Source organism: Neopelma chrysocephalum, unplaced genomic scaffold (assembly GCF_003984885.1).
Source record: "Neopelma chrysocephalum unplaced genomic scaffold, ASM398488v2 Primary Assembly neopelma1_255, whole genome shotgun sequence".
NCBI lineage: Eukaryota > Metazoa > Chordata > Aves > Passeriformes > Pipridae > Neopelma > Neopelma chrysocephalum.
The window spans coordinates 1-20,135 of NW_020897917.1; the positions used below are offsets into that span (position 1 = coordinate 1).

General features: G+C 46.0%; 2 long non-coding RNA genes across 2 annotated transcripts in view; one reads left to right on the top strand and one right to left on the bottom strand.

The window, feature by feature from the left end:
- Positions 1-289: 289 nt before the first annotated feature.
- Positions 290-9,470, top strand: LOC113977740. Its single transcript, XR_003537406.1, has 2 exons — positions 290-372; positions 6,833-9,470. It is a non-coding gene; the product is annotated as an uncharacterized LOC113977740 (long non-coding RNA).
- Positions 9,471-14,712: 5,242 nt separating this feature from the next.
- Positions 14,713-20,135, bottom strand: part of LOC113977738 — a 6,551-nt gene continuing 1,128 nt past the window's right edge. The window contains exons 2-3 of the long non-coding RNA XR_003537405.1: positions 15,174-15,293; positions 14,713-14,830 (exon numbers count right to left, since the gene is read on the bottom strand). This is a non-coding gene — a long non-coding RNA (uncharacterized LOC113977738). The remainder of the gene's footprint in view (positions 14,831-15,173; positions 15,294-20,135) is intronic.

The window sequence follows — 20,135 nt, forward strand, 5'->3', positions numbered from 1 at the left end:
GCGCGGCGGGCGGGGCGCGGCGCCCTTCCCGTGGTGCCGCGGGAGCGGCGGCGGAGCGGCCGCGACTTCATCCGGGTCCCGCGGGCCCCGGCGGCGGGGCCGCAGCGCTGCGGGGACGGTCGCGGGGCCCGGGGACAGCGGCGGGGCCGGGGCGCGCTGGGGGGAGCGCAGAGGGCGGGGGGGGACCGCGCCCGGGAGCCCGCACGGGCGGGCGTGGGGCCTCGGCCCGGCCCCTCCGCCACAGCCTCCGCCGCAGGCCCGGTTCATTGTCCTTGTTCCCCTCACCGGCGCCTGCCCCCCGTTCTCCCCCCGCTCCCCACCAGGCTCGCGGGAAGGTCCGGAAGTGCCGCCCCCGGGAGCCGCCAGCGCCAGGTACGTCACTGCCGGGCCGGCGGGACCTTGGCCGGGGGAGCCCCCCTGGTACCGGGCGGGGGGCCCGGCCCGGCCCTGCCCGGGCGCAGAGCGGGGTGAGCCCGGGCCGGGCGGGCAGCAGGTGAGGAGCATCCCCGAGGGGAGCACTGCGGGGCCTGGGGCCGCGGAGCGGGGCTGGAAGGGACGTCCCGGGTACCATTCCCTGTCCCGGGGGCCGCGCGGTCCCACCGCGCTCCCGCGCTGTTCCCGGTCCTGGCGGTGGGTCGGGAGCCGGGACTGGGACACTGCGGCCCTGCCGGGCTGTGCCCGCGGGGACACGGGCTGGGCTGGGCTGGGCTGGGCTGGGCTGGCGGCTCCCCGGGGAGCCGAGGGCAGCAACCCCGTTAATGGGTGTGCTCAGGGCTGTCTGTGGCCGTGCAGCTTCTACCCAAAGCTCTCTTTGGCCTCTCAGCGTGGCTCTTCCCCTTGCCATGGGCAGCTTCACCCGCTGGCACCCCAGGGCTGGGGCTGGCACAGCCCTGGCACGCAGGGATGTGCTCGTGGTGACTTTAGTCTGGCACAGCCCAACCGGTCTTAGATGGAAGCCCTGGAACAGCTGCCTATGAAGGGCATGGAGGCATCTCCAGACTCCTCTGAAGTCATTCCAAACCCACCTTGACCCCTTTCTGTGGCACCTGCTCCAGGTGCCCCTGCCTTGGCAGCAGGTTGGACTGGATGGTCTCCAGAGGGCCCTTCCAACCCTGATAATTCTGTGACTTGTTTCTTGTAGGACTGAAAACTCAACCTGATGATCAAGGTTGTGATAATCCTCATTTACAGATCTGCCTTTCCCACCTTGCCAGTGCTCTCTTTATCTGTACTACTCTGCACTTCAGTGTTGTGACTCAAGTGCAAGTCTTAACTGGCAGGGAAAAATTGCTGCCATTAAAAATGCACACAGGAACCCTGTGGGATGATTCTCAGTGGTAACAGTGGGGCAAACTTAATCCATGGCAGAATTTTTGAGAAAATCAATGTGTCCCTTCAAAAGCAATAACTTAAATAATATTTAAGAAACAGGGCATCTTCTTCCTTTTCTTCGAGCATCCCCAGCTGCCAGGTGCCTCACCAAAACATATATTTGCTGGTGTGGCTTCTCTTGTCAAATTTGACCTGTTCTGTTCACAGCAACACCCAGGTGTTTAATAGTTTAAACTTAACCAAGGAGTTATTTGCAGTGGTAGTTCGAACTTGCTGCAGTCAACATGCAATAATAGGTTAATTAGGAGAGGTTTTTTCCCTATAATAGTTAGCTTTGTGAAGAGGGACTTACTAAACAGCTGTATTGTGATACTTTTATACATTTATTTTATAAAGTTGCTGGTTGTAATTTTTTTCACTGAGTTCTTCTCCCAGGTTGTGCTCTGCATATCTTAAATGCCACCTCATTTCACATAGGTCATGCTGGGAAGTTATTTTACGCACTAAGACTGGAGACTTGGCCAAAGGAAGCTTAGATAAAACATCAGATCACTTGCTGTGTTTTTCTCCTCCAGTGACCTGTATCCTTGTTTCACTTTCCTTTTGATAAATGTCTTCTGTATTTCCCTCTGTTAGTAGTAGTGGAAAACATCATTTCATTTGCAAAATAGTGAAAGGCTCCCAGGACTTATAAAGGGCAATAGATGTTTAATTATGTTGCCAATTAATAACATAACACAGCGGTCTTGAAATATTTTTGTGTGCTAACTTCATTGTTTGCTGAGTTTGGGTAATTGCTATAATAACATGTAAACTTTATGCAGAAAAAGCCTACTTAGCATGTCCTAAGAGACACAAATCTCGGGAATAAATACACGTTTGTGTATTATATATAAATACACATTTCTCTATCTGGAGCAGGACCAGATAACCAAAGTGATGGTTTCCTTTGAGAAGGGCACTGAGGCCTTTGTAATGTTTGAAGCTGAAGTGTACCTAAATTTATTTCTTTATTTACAAATAGCTCTGTTTATTCTGTCCCTGAACCAACAGAGGTGTACTCAAAAAAAGGGTTTGTGAAAATCCGACCATTTTAGTGTAGTAAAATCAAAGGTGTGTAGGGAAAGATGCCAAGATTTGTGTTACTTTGGTTCTCTGTTCATATTAGAAATCATTAATTGTGCTCACATACTTTACTTTTATGCAGGAGATGGGCAGTAGTGACTTCTCATTTCTTTCAGGCCATGGTTTCTGGATATTTATATTCCACCTGTAACTACATGGTTGGAAAAATAAGTGAAAATCAAACATACTAATTAAAAATGGGGCAAACCAGTAATATTTCATGTGATAATTACTTAAAGCCAGAATGCTCTGTGTTAAAGCAATTAAATGTAAGTGGGACATGGAAATACAATTTTTTTTTTTCTAAAATCTAATTGAGACACTGCATAAATACATTATTGGTGGCAATCAGTGCTATTAATCTTGCTGTTGTGTGAAAAAATTCCCAAAACCACCATTGTGGACACATGTCCCTGTCTGGGTGTGTGGACTTTAGTGCTGCCCAAGAGCTGTGTGCGCTGAAACTGCTTGTCCTCCTTTTCCCCTCTGCACAATTTCCCAGTTCAAACCAGTATTCTGGGGTGATTTACAGTGTATTGCTCTTCAGTGGACTGGCAGGTCCAAAAAGAGCTATTAAATTTTTAATTTTTGGGGCATAAGCAGGGGTGCCTGGACATGGGCTGGGAGTTCTTCTTTCTTGGCCTGTTTTCAGTGCAGGTGAATTTGCTCAGCACAAAGTAAAAAAAAAACAAACAAAAACAAACCAACTAATAAACCCCAAACCCTCTAATTTGTTTTGTTTCCCACAGGTTTTTAACTTAAAACTTTGACTTTTCTGCTCAGTTTTTATCTGCTGAATTTCTGAAGCTCAATTTAAACTTTACTAGAGTAAAATAGTCTTTTCATGTAACAAACTGCTCACAAATTTACAATTACCAAGTGATGGTTTCCCAGGAGGATGTATCTCTGTCTCCACACTGCATCTTGTAGGTGTCACTGGAGTCCAGTTTGTGTAGGAACTCTTCCTTCTACAAATTCACTTTCAGCTTTAGGTGGTTTTTCTTCTGTGCTGCAAAGTGGACAAAATAACTGGGAGAATAAAGCATTTGTCTTGCAGGATCACACTGAGGGGAGATGATCACACTGAGAGGAGACATGACTTCTGTTCTTTGTGCAAATACACCTTTTGTTCCCTCAGCAGAATAATGAATAAAATAATAATTCATTTGAGTTATTTTTTTCTCTTTCACAGGTTGGACAATAGCTTAGGAGTGCTGATGTTCCACTGTGTGCTATTAAAACAAAACCATGCAAATTCTTGAGACTTTTTTTTTCTTCTTGTGCAGTTTAGGATCATTTAGGAGGTTTTAAACTTCCAGGTAGCTCAAGAAAACCAGGACAGACTTACTTCAGAGCCCGTTCAGAGTCTGCTGCTTCAGTTCTGGACACACATTGGGAGCAAGGCTCTGGAAAGATAAGCACATTATTAAGGCAAAGGAAGGTACAACCCAAAACTGAATATAGAAGAGGAAGAATTTTCGGTTCATGCTAAAACTGTAGTGTCAGTCACTGTCTGATTTCTCTGAGCCTGTTTAGGGAAGAGGTGATGAGATGTGTCTGTACCACGTGGTAACACTGCAAGGGTAGCTGAGTGGAGTAAGGGAAGCAATATCAGGGATTATTAAGTTTATATCAGTCATGTGACTCCCTCTCTGCCTGCAGTCCACACCTGTCAAACACAAAACCCAAGGAATGAGCAAATTTGAGTTATGAGTCTGCATGAAGTCATTTGGATGCTTGACACGGCTGGAGAAGGTGGCAGGAAGTTCCTGGGATTCAGGAAGTGTGGCTTCAGTGCAGGGAGTGCTCTGAAATCCAGAGGTAAAACTGTGAGGACTCGGTGTCCGTGCTGTTCCCATAAATCCTGGAGCTCCATCATGTGGTGGGAGCTGTGCAGGCTCAGCCCTGGGGGGGTGTTTGGCAGCTGGGGCTGTGTGAGACTGTGCAGCTTCACAATTCCAGAGCCATTTTATCCCCTTTCATTGCATTGGGATTTTAAACACGTGGTGACAGGAAAAACAGCACTAAGGAACTCAGCTTTTAACGAGGAAGGCAAATTAGCCAGGTATTTTTTTTAGAAGCTTACCTCTCATCATAGCTGAGTGATTTTGCTGGAGGAGTGACCCTGAACTGCTGTGCTGCACTGGCTGTGACAGCAGCTGCACAGGGAGCTTTGCAACACCAGGATGAGAACATCCCACAGCAGGAGAGGCTGTGCCAGCAGGAGCATTTATCAGGATCCCCTGCTTCTGCCTGTGCCAGAAACCCTTGGTGCTTGCACACAGCAGGCCCCCAAGGAGACCTGGCAGGTCTCATCTGTAAAAGGATGTGGCAACTTAGGTGGTGCAGCTTGGAAAGAGTATTACAAATAATCCACAAGTTAAAAACTCCCAAAGCTGCAGGGTTAATATAAAGCAGAATGCTAATTAGCTGGACTTTGCAGGAATGCACAGTAAAGAGAAGTAAAAGCAGAAGGTAACCTGAACTCCTTCCAAAAATAAGATTTTTGACTAGAATTTGAATTCCTTTAATTATACACCCCTCATATTATTACTCAGCTTCCAATTGCTGTCATGTTAGTCTGCCCTGGGCTTGTGCCCTGCATGCACTTTATGATACCAAGGCAGACTAACAGGATAGCAACTGGAAGTTAAGTAATAATTTTTCAAGAACATTTTTAGCCTTAAGTAACAGCCCATTCAGACCTTTATTAGATGAAAGACTCTTGTTTCAGAAAGGTGGAAGGAGGCAGATTTCTGTGGAATGAGGTGCTGCAGGTACTGAACAGGAAAATCTAGTGGTGGCAGTAGAAAATGATTTAGAATTTCCAAGAATAAAATTTGATAGGGAAGTCCTGCTGTCGGTGGAAATAAAAGCTGTTTGATACATCTCAGGTTGGTTAGATCTGCAATTAAATTTTGTCTAAAGGTGATGAAATGCAACAGATCAATTTTAGGTTTATTACAATCCATGTGTCCTTCAGGCTTCATTTTAAAAAGAAATCCTGAAGCAGTGCCTTACATACTTTGTGAAATTAAAACAGGTGTGGCAACACCTATGGCATTTTTCAAAATGCTTCAAACATTGTCAGTAAATCACAGAACCACGAGCTTCACCTTAAAGTTCCTTCTGAAACTACACGTGGAACTTCACCTCGTGGAATCACCGAGTGACAAACTGAAGATGCTGAGTTGGTGCTCTGCAGCTCAGCTCCCTGGCCAGGCCTCAAGGGAGGGACTGGGGCTTTCCAGGGATTTTGCTGGATGCAGGAACAGGGAAGTGAAAGCACCTTCCCTGCTGATTCAGAAGGATGTGATGGGGGCCAGTGCTCCATAAGGGTTTGACTCTAGCCCAGAGCTACTGTTGTACTTCATTCCTGGTTTGGGCATCAGGACCAAGTGTCCACGCTGAAGGATGTTTTCTGGTAGATGTGTAAGTTAACAAAAGCAAATAACGGGATTTATACCAGTTAAAGCAAGATTTTAAGAGAGAATGAATTTTGTCATCAATATTTGTATAAAGGATTCTGGAGTGAAGCGTGGAGGGGGTTGAAAAGTGATTGGATTTTCTCTCAGCTCAAGGAATGACGTCATCCCTTTGGATATTAATGCACGGGATCATGTGCTGGGTGTTCTGGCAAGGACAGGGACGTGCCCGAGGGTGCTCTTCTGTCAGGGCTTTGTTTGAAGAGCGGTCTGAAAACATCAGTGTATCTTGGGATGAAGTACTAGTAAAACATATCTAATGTTTATAAAATAAACTGCTTTTCTCCAAACATTTTCAATTATCTTATGAATTACCTGGACAAAACAATCAGTTTTCCCTCCCAGCCCTGTTTTCAAGCTGTCCCTGCTAAGGAGGGGGTTGTAAGTCACACATCTGTCTGGCAAGTATTTTCATTTCAGTGTTCTAAAAGTTTTTAATTCAAGATGATGTTGAGCTGTTTTAATGTAGAAATTGGCTTTAAGGTTACAGCAGGAGCAGTCAGAGAAACCCACTTCTTTCTGATGGGGAAAACAACATGCCTTTTGGTAAGGCAGTTTAACAATTAAACATCAGGAGAAAGGCCATAATCTTAATGAATTTTGTTTCTAATAATCCCTGTGCACATGACTTGATGTAATTTAAGACTAACAGAAAAAGCACAAGATAGTACTCTTAACAGTACTTTTTCTTGAGCTATTAACTGTTAGGATGGGTGAAAACATCACTCTATGTAACATTATTTAATCAAAATTATAAATATTAGGGCCTCCTCGTGATCCATGTAAATCAGCATATCTATGGTCCTATATTTTATTATTTTTAAGTTCTGAAGAGAAAGAAATGTATGTCTGCCTCCAGTGATTCTGACAGACTTTTCTTCTGATTTCAGGTGACAAGTTACATCTGTGGAACACAACCAGTAATTTAACAGGTTTAATGAGTGTAGTTGCTATGACTGCTACAACTTGCCAGCTGGCTAAAGATGAAATGTATTTCAACACAAGCAATTGGTAACATTTTGAATTTCAGGAACCTTGCCCTTAAAATAACTTTCTTGTGTGACCGGGGGGAGTGAGGGCAATGCTTTTCCTGTGATCAGGGTTAGAAATGCTGTCTGCAGGTAGTCAGCCTGTGTTTCCTGGAACAACAGTCCTTCTCCAGCAGCTCTGAAGATGCCTGCACTGTGGGATGAGGTAGTAGGTTGTATAGTTTTAGGGTCATACCCACAACTGGGAGATAACTATACAATCTACTGTCTTTCCTAAAGCAGCAGAAAATCAACAATGGAAACTTCTCAATTTTAAGCTCAGTGTCAGATTCTACTGAAATACTGTACTTGTAATGCTTATGATGGGAGAAAATACTTCTGTAATAGCTGGGGGGAGTTGTGTTTAGATTCTTCTGGTTCTTGGAAAAGCTGGGTTAGCATTCTGCATTAATTTTTCTCCTCTAATGAGTAAAAAAGTGAAGAATAGACTGATTTCTATGTAAGTGTGGTGGGGTAATCAAATAGAAATTCCTGATGTTCCAGTTGTTGTGGTGTTTAACGTTGCGAAGTGAAGTATCAGCCATCCCTTAGAGTGGACCTGTGGTTGGCTGGCTGAGCTCTTTGCTGAAGGCTGTGCTTCTCTGTCAGAGTGAGGTAGTAGATTGTATAGTTGTAGGGTAGTTATTTTACCCTGTTCAGGAGATAACTATACAATCTATTGCCTTCCCTGAGGAGTAAAACAAACTGCGACCCTTTGCAGTCAGTGATGCTGTGAAAATACTCGTGGAGTAAAAACAGATAAATTCAGACTTGTAAAGGAGCAGATAAATCAGTGCCAGAATGTGCAGGATTGACAATCCTTGTGAATGGTGCAACCCCCAAATGATATATTTGACTAACATGACTTTTCTTCCAAGGTGAGTGGCACAGTGCTGGCTGGAGATGGAAAATACCCCTGTTCCTACACAGAGAGTGGAACACTCCATAGAGGGGAAATGATTCCAAACCATTTGGGGTTTGAATGTAAAATACAGGCAGCTCAAACTTGTACATTGTGACTTAAACTGTTCTAACACCCCAATTTCTATAATGCATTAAAATTCTGTGTCTCCCAACTGCTTGGTAAAAGTTGGAGGGAAAACTTATTAATAAGTCTACTTGTTTTTCTCCAACTCAATTTAACACAAAATCAAAGTGTTGGCCACTTTTGACCAAAACTGACCTCTCACCTTTTTGGGGGAGTGTAAACCTATGGAGTTTGAGCATCCAAGAGCCAGAACTTTTCTCCAAGGTGGTTGTTGTCTTACAAAAAGACTTTTCAAGCTTACTGCATTCTTTTCCTCCTGCAGTCCTACATGTACCCAGTTTCTGCTGCTGCACTGGTGTGCCCAGTGAGCCCCTTGCTATAGCAACAAAAAAACCATGGAAATGCTCTTTGGGATGGCAAGTTTAGGTTAGTCAGAGTGAAAATGGAGCCATTCATGAGTGGTAAAACCGGTCAACCACTGCTTGGTAAGTGCTGACAGTGTAAACTTGAAATATGTGCCCAGGCCTAAGAGGCAGAAGACCCAAAGCAGCTGGTGAGCTAAAGCACTTCACAGAGCAGCTGCTGAGTGAGAAGAACTGCAAAAAGGAAGCATTGGGCTCCTAGGAAGAGGTAGTAGGTTGCATAGTTTTAGGGCAGGGATTTTGCTCACAAGGAGGTAACTATACAACCTGCTGCCTTTCTTAGGGCTTTATTATAACACCGGGACCAGTTTGGCTCCAGCCTACAAACCTCTGCAGCTCTGGCACGTGGAGACAAAGGACAAGGTGTTTCCAAGCATGTTGAGGCTTAATGAGGCCTGTGTGTTGGCAACTTTGGTCCCAAACTGAAGTGTAGATCTGATAGCTGGAATGCAGCATGGTGGAATACTGCATTTTGGGGACACTGGGCTGGGATATCCTTGGATTGTGGTGAGTAAGAGGCTGTGTTGGGAAGCCAACTCCTTCCAGAGGAAGCTGGAGTCCCCCTGTGATTAGGATGGAGGTGGTATGAAGTTGTGAACATTGAGATGCTGATCCTGTGTGCTCACAAGGGAGCTAAACCACCCCTTCCTTTGGCTCGGTGCATTTCAGGTGGAAAAGCCTCCGGTTTTCCTTACCCAAAAGAACAAGATCCCAGCTCACTTGAAAGCTGGTGCTTTCTCAGCAGGCATAGGCACTCCTAGGAAAACAAGTTCTCAGTGGTGGATTATTTGCAGTCTTGCAGAAGGGAAGTTTTCAGTTAAAAATGATGGTTTGTCTCTCATGGAATTATTAACAATGAGTCCATATTTTTTTGCACTGCAGCAATAGTTCAGGGAACTGTGGGATACAGAGACTTTAACTGCTGAGCACCTTGTAGCAGGAATATGTTGTGCCTCCACCAGCCACTACTTAAACTTTGGCAAATCAGAATCCTAGATGATAAACATGTTACCATGCTTATATTGAACATCCTGTATGAATTTAACTGTACGTTTTTGATTTAGTTAATAAAATACAGCATTTTGTGCAACTGATGGTGAATGGCCTTTACTTTATCCAAAGTAAGGGTGTAAATTTTACAGGAAGACAGTGCCCACATAATTGAAATAAAGTCAAGACCATGTTTGGTTTGTACTGTAGTTATAATTATATAGTGTTAACTGGAATTTGTGTTAATTATTCTAGTGTTACTAAAACTTATTTAGCATTAACTTTTGTTAAAGAGCTTTGGTACAACACGGCACTGGGGGTGGGGAATTCTCATTTACAGCATTGCTGATGAGTGCACAGACTCTGCTTATTCTAGAGCTGGTTTCTGAGTGTAAGTTTAAATTGCTGCACAAAAATCTAGACTTTAGTCTTTACCAGCTGCATTCATGTAAAAAACAAGGTGCAGTTAAGTAAGAAAAACTCCAATAAATTTGATTCTAAAGGTACAAAATGCCTTAAAAGCTTTAATATACCTCACATTTTATAAGGGGTGTGCTTAAAAAGATTTAAATCTGTGCTACCCACCCCAGTTTGGGACCCCAGCTGTGATCCTCCCGTTGTACCAGATGTATTTCTAAAGCCCCTGTCATGAGAGAGAGAAACAGAACTTAGGTCCTGGATGAAAATGAGTAGCTGGTTTATGGCACATTTGGAGTAATATGCAAGTTTTAGGGTTGATTTACCTATTTTTGCCCTATTACTGTGACAGTATTAGCTCTCAGTGCTGCTGGGTTTCTGTAACTATGCTCAGAAAACAAGAACTGGAGGAAGCTTTTAATTTCTTATTTTCTGAATTTACAGTTTTCTCAACATCCTCAGAGCCAGAGCGTTTGTTGTTAAAATCAGAGACCTTGATAGAATCCTAAGTGTGTCTTGGGCCAAAGTACCTGAGTTTGGGGGTTGATGTCTCCACATGCTTTCAGTGTATTGGGATAAGCAGATCCTGCAGAGCTACTGCAGTATCAGTTCATTTTTTAGAACAGTTAATTAGTTCTTCCCTTTACCCAGGGGTGCTGACCCTTGATCCCCATCTTTCTCCTACTCATTCTCTTACCTGTAAATGCATTTATTTCCTCATAGTTTCCTTGTAATTGGAAGCAGCTTGATTTAAGTGATAAAGCTCAAACCAGAAAAGAATTAGGCTGTGGTTGAGCAGCCTTGTCTCATCAGGTTATTTCTCACCCTGACTTACTTGTGGGCTCCACCCAGTAAATGGCATCTGCTCAGCAAGGGACAGGGTGTGTTTGCCTTTTTCCTTGAGGGGTCCAAGGATGAGGTGACAACACAGCAAGGGTCCTTCTAATAAAGAAACTGGTTAAAGAATGCACAGCAAACAGTGCAGGAAGGTTTGCAGCAGCAGTAGAGACATGTTTACCACCCATGGTGCAGTGATTGTGTCATGGTGGTCTTGGAAACATTCCAGTGTTGCTCCAAAAATAGAATACAGCTTCAGTGCAGAGATCCACATCCCAGGAGAATTGTTTGTGTTCTCGGCCTTTCCATGCAGAGAGGTGTGCTCTGAAATCTCCCTGGTGGCGTGAGACCTGAGACCTGTTGGGCTTTTCCCATCCTTGTGCTTCCAGAGAGGACTGTTGGTGCTTGTCCCATGGCCACAGTAGGTGAACTCGGTGCATTAAAAATTCTCCCTTGTGTTGAGAGAAAGGATTGCTGCAGCCAAGAATTGCTGTTATTCTCTGTTTTATAGATTTATTCTCTAGTTTGTGCTGTGTGGAAGGTCGGAGCTCCTGGGGAAGAGCTGCCCCCAGAGGTACATCCAGCAGTTTCACCCTACCTGGAAAGGGTCTTCTCTGCTGGGGTGTCCCAGGTTGGGTGGGGGATTTGCATTCTTAACCGTCTGTTTTGCTTTGTGCTGTGTCCAACTGTGAGAACAGGTGCCCAAAGTCAGCCTTTGGCTGTTGAATGGACCAAGAGGTGTCAGCAACACACACGGAGAATCACCACGTTCTGATTAGATTCCTTGATTTGCAGATCCAGGATGGGGGTCATTTGACATGCCATGGCACAGGCTGGGGGAGAATGGATGGAGGGCACCCTGGGGGGAGCACTTGGGGCTGTGGGTTGATGAGAAGGTGGATGTGCCCTGACCATGTGCAGGGACAGCCCAAAGACCCCCCGTGCCCTGGGCTGATCCCACAGCGTGGGCAACAAGTGATAGGGGGGATCCTGCCCCTCTGCCCCACTCGGGTGAGAGCCCACCTGCATGAGGCTTCCCTGTGTCCAGCTCTGGGATCTCCAGCAGCACAAGGATGTGGAGCTGCTGGAGCGAGTCCAGAGGAGAACACAAAGATGCTCCGAGGGCTGGAGCCCCTCTGCTCTGGAGCCAGGCTGGGAGAGCTGGGGGGGTTCACCTGGAGAAGGGAAGGCTCCAGGGAGAGCTGAGAGCCCCTTGCAGGGCCTAAAGGGGCTCCAGGAGAGCTGGAGAGGGACTTGGGACAAGGGATGGAGGGACAGGACACAGGGAATGGCTTCCCACTGCGAGAGGGCAGGGAGAGATGGGATGTTGGATACTGGCAGCACTGGGTTTGTGGTTGGACTCAATGATTTTAAGGTCTTTTCTAACCTGAATTATTCTATGATTCTGTGACATCTTTATGCCAGAAAGCTCTTGCTGCTCTCTCCTCAGTAATAGGTGCATCCAGGTGGCTCATCCTTTTGCTTTACCAAGCAAATTATAAAATATGATATAGGCAAGGGAAAAAAAAACAATAAAAGAGAGAGAAAGGCAAGTCTCATCCACTGGTCAGAAGAGACCAGTGTGACAAGTTCAGCTGAATATTGGTGCTTTCAGCTGAGGCTCCCAAAAGAACTGGAGGCCCTCAATTCCAGAGGCATCAATGTGTGATGTGGCCTTCAGCCCTCAAGCTGAAGTTGTGTATTTAATGTCATAGTTCTGTAAAGATGAATCCTGACAGGAACTACTGGAGGCATCAGATGTCCGTGTATGTGTTGTTGCAATATGAGAAATCAAATTTGTTCTTCCTGCAGAGATGGTTTTGGTGGAATTGGATTTTTAGAATAGTTCGTTTCAGACACTTAAAACCACTCCAGTGAAGAGGCATTGGAAAATCAGACACAGTTCTATTTCAGCCTGTTTTATTAATGCAATCTGCAAAATAAAGCCATTACAAGCCATATAATGCTACTAAGGACTGTATTTTTGGAGACTGAAAAGGTCCTTTCTGAAATAGGAGAATGTTACTGAAAAAATACTCCTTTGACATTAAAACTCTCCCATATAGATGATTTCAAGCTGATTAGTTAAACCCAGCACAGCATAAAACCAGGGAGAAGGATCAAATCATGCAAGTCCCAGCTCTGTGAGGGAGTTTGCTCCTGCCTGAATACATCACCTTAAACATTACACACCCTTTAATACACTCCAGCAACTATGTGTAAATCAAAAGGAGCAAGCAGTGGAAAATCCATCCCAGTATCCCAAAACGCTGTCACATGTGAAACCTGACCCACACCTGGAAGTGGCTTCTCCTGCAGGAGCTCCCTAAAACGAAGAGGGATAAGGAAGGAAAAGAAAGAGGTGTAGTTTGAACTTCCCAACTCCTACAAAAGTAAATTTGTACATGACTAAGCTGTGAGTGATGTCGCCGGGTCCTGCGACGTAACACTGAAGTGTGTCCTGCCAAAACAAGCAGCCAAAGGCTTTCCTTGGTATTTATTTTAGAAAACAGTAAGGCTGAGGCTGTTTTTAGAGCCTGATGTAACACCATCCTGATGGTTTCCTCATCAGCTGGCAGACGCTGCCCCAATTGCCTTATCAGACGTGCTGTGAGGACAGGGGTGATGCAGAGCTCCAGAAACACTGACACACAGGACACAGCAAATTTTCCTCAGGTTAGAGCAAAAAAGGTAGGTCAAACCTAATCAGAGCAGTGCAAAAAACCTAAGGGTAAATGAAACAGTTGGAGCATTAGGCATGAGAATAGCTAAGGAGTGGAGAGAACTAGAATATATGAGGATCTGAAGGATGAAATTCAGGAAATGTTCTTGTTAGGATGCTGTTAAAAGGTTTCAGCTGTCACCAAAATGTGCAGTGGAATATGTAAAACTATTGTGGAGATAGTTTAAATGGGTGAATTGCTGAGGAGCAGCTCTGGAAAGCTGTCCTTTGACAGGAACAGACATGTTTAAACCTGGTTTCAGCTGAGTCAATGGAAATCCTTCCCCTAATCTCAGGACAGGATTTCACTTTGAACCCAGAATAATTCTCCCACAGGTAGAATCCCACATAGAATCATGAATATCTCAAGCTGGAAGGGACCCCCAAGGATCATCGAGTCTGACTCCTGGCCCTGCACAGACACCCCAGGAATCACACACTCCCTGATTTCCCTCTATCTCCTTCCCTTTGGTTTTTGGAGCAGCACTGGGGTCCTGTAAAATTCAGAGCCCGTTTCTGGATCCAGATGTAGCACAGCTGTACACAAAGCTTTCTACCTTCTCTGCCAATTCATGTCACTGTTGGCTCACAGATGGATATCCCAGGTATTTTAAGATTCCATTTAGAGGCAGCTGTGACAGGAGCCAAATCTAAGCTGCTCTTCAACAATATTTATTAGTTTTAGGGTGACTACTGGGAGTGCAAGTGTTGAGGAACTAATCTCTAAAAGTCAAAGTGCTGATCAGTAAATTGATACTGAACAGGGTGTTTCACTCGGTGGACAACAGTGCTGGGCTGATCCCTGTGTAATCCCTCTCCAGCCCAAACAGAGTTCCCTCCATCAAAATTGGCTACAGAAAATAATCCAATGCTGCTTTTAGATTCGGTCCAAATTCTGTGACTGATGACAACAAAACATTTCCTGTGCATCTCTGCTCTGGAGCCAGGCTGGGAGAGCTGGGGGTGTTCATCCTGGAGAAGGCTCCAGGGAGAGCTGAGAGCCCCTTGCAGGGCCTAAAGGGGCTCCAGGAGAGCTGGAGAGGGACTGGGGACAAGGGATGGAGGGACAGGACACAGGGAATGGCTTCCCACTGCCAGAGGGCAGGGATAGATGGAATATTGGGAAGAGATTCTTCCCTGTGAGGGTGGGGAGGCCCTGGCACAGGTTACCCAGAGAAGCTGTGGCTGCCTCTGGATCCCTGCAAGTGTCCAAGGCCAGGTTGGACGGGGCTTGGAGCAACCTGAGTTAATGGAAGGTGTCCCTGCCCATGATGGAGGGTTGGTTAAATCTTTAAAATCCCTTCCAAACCATTCTGGGATTCTCTGATTCAAAGAGCCTTCAACAGCAAAAGAAAAATGTGAATTGTCAAACCACCACATTTCTTTATTCCTTTCTGTCTTTATTTTGAGACAGACCCAGAAGCAGTGAAATCTTTGTTCATCCTTGATGCACCATTTTTTTCTACAGTGTTTTAAAAATGGTCCTGAAAAGAAAAGAAATGTGATCAGCAACCCAAATATCAAGAGATTTCTGTGCAGGAGAGAATATTTCATGATAGGAAGACATTAGAAAACTGAGTAACTGGTACATTTTCATGCTTTGCTATAACTGGCCTGTGCCATCTCTGTTTCTAGAAGAGTTCACTACATCTGAATAGGAAAGAGTTTAGTCTTCTCAGATCACAATAGGTCTTTCCTAAGTGGAGTAGGATTCCATAAAAAACAAAGTAGAGGCAATAAATACTGAAGGCATTGCAGGATTGATTTGGGTCTTAAATTTCATTTTTAAGGGAAGAGAAAAATACAGGAACTCTTGTCTTTCCTCACCTCTTGCCCATTCCAGGCTGGAACTGTTCCATCAGTAGGTGCAGTACAGGTAACAGGCGTCAATTTTCCAGCACCAAACATGTTCGTTGCTGGACAGATAAGCCATGACAAGTGTTTTTCCTGCAATAAAATAAGAATTAGAAAACAACACAGAATTGGACTGAAAGGGCTGGTTCTCCACGAGCTCTGTTCAGCAAAGTGGTTAAAGATGTGGAGCTCAGCACACCCGGAAAAACCCCATCGCTGCCCTTTGGCCAGAAAATTACTGAGCATCATTAAATGTGTGAGAGTTCCCTCTCAGAGCATTACCTTACACGTCACAAACAACTGGGATTTTACTGCAGGTTCCAAACCAGATTTGCGATATTAAGGTGACAGGTTGCTGTGCAGAGGTGCACCTCAATATTTTCTCTGGCTGATTCATGGTCAGGGAAGAGACTTCAAAAATGAAGCCATCTCTTCCCCCCCAGAGATGACCTAATGAGACACAGTCATGAGATAAGGTTTTGCGTCAGCATCTTTTATGTAAATTCTTTTTTAGGGCTGGTAAGGGAGTGTTACAGTGGCCACTTCATGAAGGAAAACAAACAGACAGAGTTCTATTTTTAGTCTTCTGAGAATATAACTCACAAATGCCATTTTTCCAGAGGTGATCCATTGAGTTTCCACATTTCTGCTCATGGTCAGCCAAGCTTTTAACACGGAATTGCATCTTAAATTCATGTGAGAGTTACATGCAAATCTTTCAAAGTGTGGCTTCTGATACCTAACACAAAATCCATAGGTAGCTTCTTTTTAACATCTTTTAGCATCTTTGAGAGCTTCATCAAAACTCAACTCCAGCTAAGCATTTTGAGAACTGCTACATACAACAAGGCAAGTAACCAAACCAAACACTGTTTTCTCTACTGCCTAAACCAAGGTGAATATAACCATCCCTCAGATTTTTAGATTTTTTACTGGACACATTTACTGGATCTGTTATTGCTCACATAGTTTGAGTGGGTATTTTCCTTGTACAATAGTAAAATCCTAAACAAATCTATACAAGGTGTACCTGTACAACACCGGTGTTTTAGCACTGTACAACCAAACAAAAGTGATTTTGATATTTTGAGCATTAGGAGCAGCTTTACCTGCTCTCTGAAGTGTTGCTCCAGAATTCTTGTGCCAGAAAAAAAAATCAAGAAAGGATTTTAGACACACTGAAGACAATTCAAAGCATTTAACACCCCAAGGAATGGTAACAGATTGAACCTCTGTTCTGCCACTACAGTCCCAGTTCTTTGAACCTTTGGTGTTATGCGTTCAAAGAAAGTGTAAATGCAAGTGTGGAGTTGTGGGAGAGTTTTCAAAACAAATCAGTGTGGTCATGGTTTATGTTCTTCTTCTTGTCCCTCTTCAAGGAAACATGAGAATAAAAGTCCCTATAATATTCCATTTGGGGTTTTTTCACGTGAAAGAGGTCAAAACCATGTACCACGCAGGGAAGGGTTGTGAGACTACCATCATGTACAAATTGAATTTGGTATTGAAAACAGTAACATCAGTCACCAGGAACCGCTTCTGGCCCATAAAGATCCCACAAACTGCCTGCTGGTCAGCAGGTATGGCAGCCTGGGTTGTTCTCACCTCCCTGCTGGCAGGTAGAGGCTGCAGGAAGCTGTCCAGACTCTGAGGAACGTGTTCCCAATTTGTCTTGGCTGGTACCTGTGCCGGTTTTCCCTTTGTGTGCGTCACTGGGCGTGCTGGATGGCATTCCTTGATACCGCCGCTGATACACCCCTGTTTGGAGACGGGTGTTGTGTTCCACCGGGATGGGAAGAGTGTCCTGCTGAGGGATTGTGCTGCTGTGGTGACATTAAAACACACTGCCAGTTCACCAGGTGAATTTGGCTAAAGGAGAGGGAGGAGGCACAGCCTCTGCTCCCAGAGACACCCAGCAGTGTCCCAGTGCCAGGAGTGTGATGAATTCACAGGTGCTCAGGAGCTCAGTAAGGAGATCTCTGGTGTGAGCAAAGCCAGATCACAAGAGCAGAAGGGGTGGGTTTAGTAAGACCACATCACTGTATTGTGAACCACCTGCACCTCACTCCCACCCCTTGGGAGGGCTGCAGGACACCTGCACCACCCTCACTTACACACTCAGGGTACAAAGAAATGAGGTTGGAGCTTGTGGTTTTTCTCCCTTATTTCCACTGTCCCTAAAGGTGCTTTACTCAAGACTTTGATTTCCTCCGAAGCACATAAAGTAAAATTAAGTGAACCTGGTGGTAGCACCTCCCCACCAAAGTGCCTGGTGTTAGCTAAAAGCAGCATTGCATGCAATTTCCCTGCTCCTACACATTTCCCTTCGGAACGGCCGTTCTGGGCCTGGAGCTGCCTTACTGATCCCACCAACCGGCTCTGCCTCAGGTGAGACACGTGGTAGCTTCATTTCACAGCAGTCTTGCAGCAGGAGCTGTGGGCAGGCTCTTTCAGCATGGCAGGGGGAGCAGCAAAGCTGGGGGCACCCCAAGTTCAGTCCTGCACTGGAGGCTGTCGTGGCGCTTCCCAGCTCAGCAGCAAAGGCAAGAACTGGTCCTGGTCTGGGGTGAACCAGCTGGTGCCAGGGGCCTCACAAGTGGCAGCATGATGGAACCACCTGGTAGGGGTTTGCTCGCTCCCTTTGGTGGTTGTCCCCCATCCTGCTGTGTCACACCATCAGGGAAGGCCACGAAACAAGCTGAGGAGCTGTGAGCCCATCTCTCTAGCACAAACACCAGGGAAAGCGGGGAAAAAACTCCCAAACAAACTCAGACCAAGCTCGTGATCCGCCTTTTTGGTGCCATCAATGGGTTTCATCCTGTTTCTGTATCCTGAGACAGGACCTGAGCTCAGTCAGCTACAGGCATTGGGTAACATCTGCCTGCCCCAAAACCTGGTGGTTTGCACCCAAACTGGGGAGCATAGGATGTACAGACAGCCTCTGACAAGCACGTTGGCAGGAAAAGCAGAGCCCAGGTCTCCTGCGTGGTAATCCTGCCTGCTGGGCATATTCCCTTCCCCGTGGCCTCTGGGCCATGCAGAGCTCATGTCGAAGCCTGCACAGGTTCTATTTTTCATGTTCAGTAAAATTTGACTCAGTTTGTGCCAAAATCTCTCAGGATTCTCCCTCCCCTGTCCCCCATGAGTTATGTTTCCTTGAAAAACCACAACCCTCTCCGAGTACCTTAGAAATGCACCATAAGCACTAAGCCAACATGAGACAATAATAAATGAGGCAGAATTACATGCCAGGATGTGCTGGTGATAATGTTTTCCACCAAAGATGGGAGCAGTGAAATTTTCCAGCACAACAACAGAGGCCCTGCTCCCCCACCCCACGTGAAACACGAGTGAACTTCACCTGCCCACCCTGTGTCCGTCCAGCCCCAAACCATCCCCACCTGCACCGTCACCCGTAGGTGACACACGAAGCCACCAGTGACGAGCTTGGCCAGCCCAGCACTGGCTGACCTTTAAATCCATCTTGTCTTGTCTGCATGCCCAAGAGGAAATCACATGTGTGGCACGAGCCTGACCCAGAAATATTGCAGGGAGTAGGATATTTTGTGCGAATAAGGAAGGGCAGGGTCTGCAAGATGAATCACCACAACAATAATTATCCTGAGGAAAAACCTTGGAGGGTGGATTAACTGTGATAACTTGCCCTTTCAAGGTAACAACAATGCGAGCCATCAGCTCTTCTCCACGGTAGGGGACAGAAAATGCTTTAGCACAAAGCATAAAAATAAAAATGATGGGAGTTCAGAAGAAGAGATTGCCCAAGGAGGCATCCTTCACTTCCCAACTGCCCCGGCTTCAGCCTGCCATTGTTATACAATATGCCACAAGAATTGCTTCAAAAATTATTTTTAGCACACCAGCAGCTTTCAGTGAAAATAAATAAAGGGCCAGACAGTTGCCAGACAGGAAATAAACTTTAGAAACTCTTTAGCTTTTGGCTAAGCAGGGCAACTGAATCACACAGTTCCTGAGCGTGCACGATAGTCTCAGATAAGATGAACTCTGACAGTTTTCTCGTTTCTTTCCTCCCATCAGCACAGTTATAACATCACCATCAGTGCTTTGTGACTGCTCCCCACCTGGAGCAAACACCAAGGCCAGGAACCTCAGGGTGCTGCAGTCTGTGCCTGCACCTCTGGTGTGTATCTCCCATGGTTGTACCATGTGCAGCCAAAGGGTTCAGAGCCAGCAGCTCCCACGAGCAGTAGCTGCAGTGCTGTGTCCATTCCCAGTCCCCGAAGGCAGCCCCTTGGCCAGGACACATCGTCACAGCAGTGTCCCTCTCCCTCCCCAGCCCACCCTGCTGCTTGGCTCAGGCAACAGGAGCATGAGTTCCTCCTGAGGAAGTGGGGAGAGCTCTGCTTGTGTGGGACTTAAACTGCTCAGAGGAGCTCCAAGCATCCCAAAGATGGGCAGAGCCATGATGGAGGCGAGGGAGACAGGAAATGACCTCCCACCAGAGGTGGGAAGAGACGGCAGCACCTCAGCCCCTGCACAGCCCCAGTGTGGGCAGGTACAGCTGCCCAGGGAGAGCATGAACAACCTGCTGCTCATCCAACACCCCTGCATTGAGGGAGCAACCAGGAAAGGCCCAACTCTGTCTGCCAGTTGAAACAATATTCTACTTTTTGTTACTGAGCCAACCTTGTGTTCAGCCTTGGCTAAATGCTTCAAGCTGCCATGCTGTCAAGCAGAGCAGCTTGTGGAGAGGTGACAGTATTTTGCTGCCTTTCAGCTGGTCAAGGGAGGGGATTGTCCTGCTCTGCTCTGCCCTGGGGTGGCCTCACCTCAACATTGGGGCAGTTTGGGGGGACACAATGGAAGGAAGGGATTGAACCATCAGAGAGTGTCCAAAGGAGGCAACGGAGATGGGGAAGGGCCTTGATTTGAAGCCGTGGGAGGACACTGAGGGCA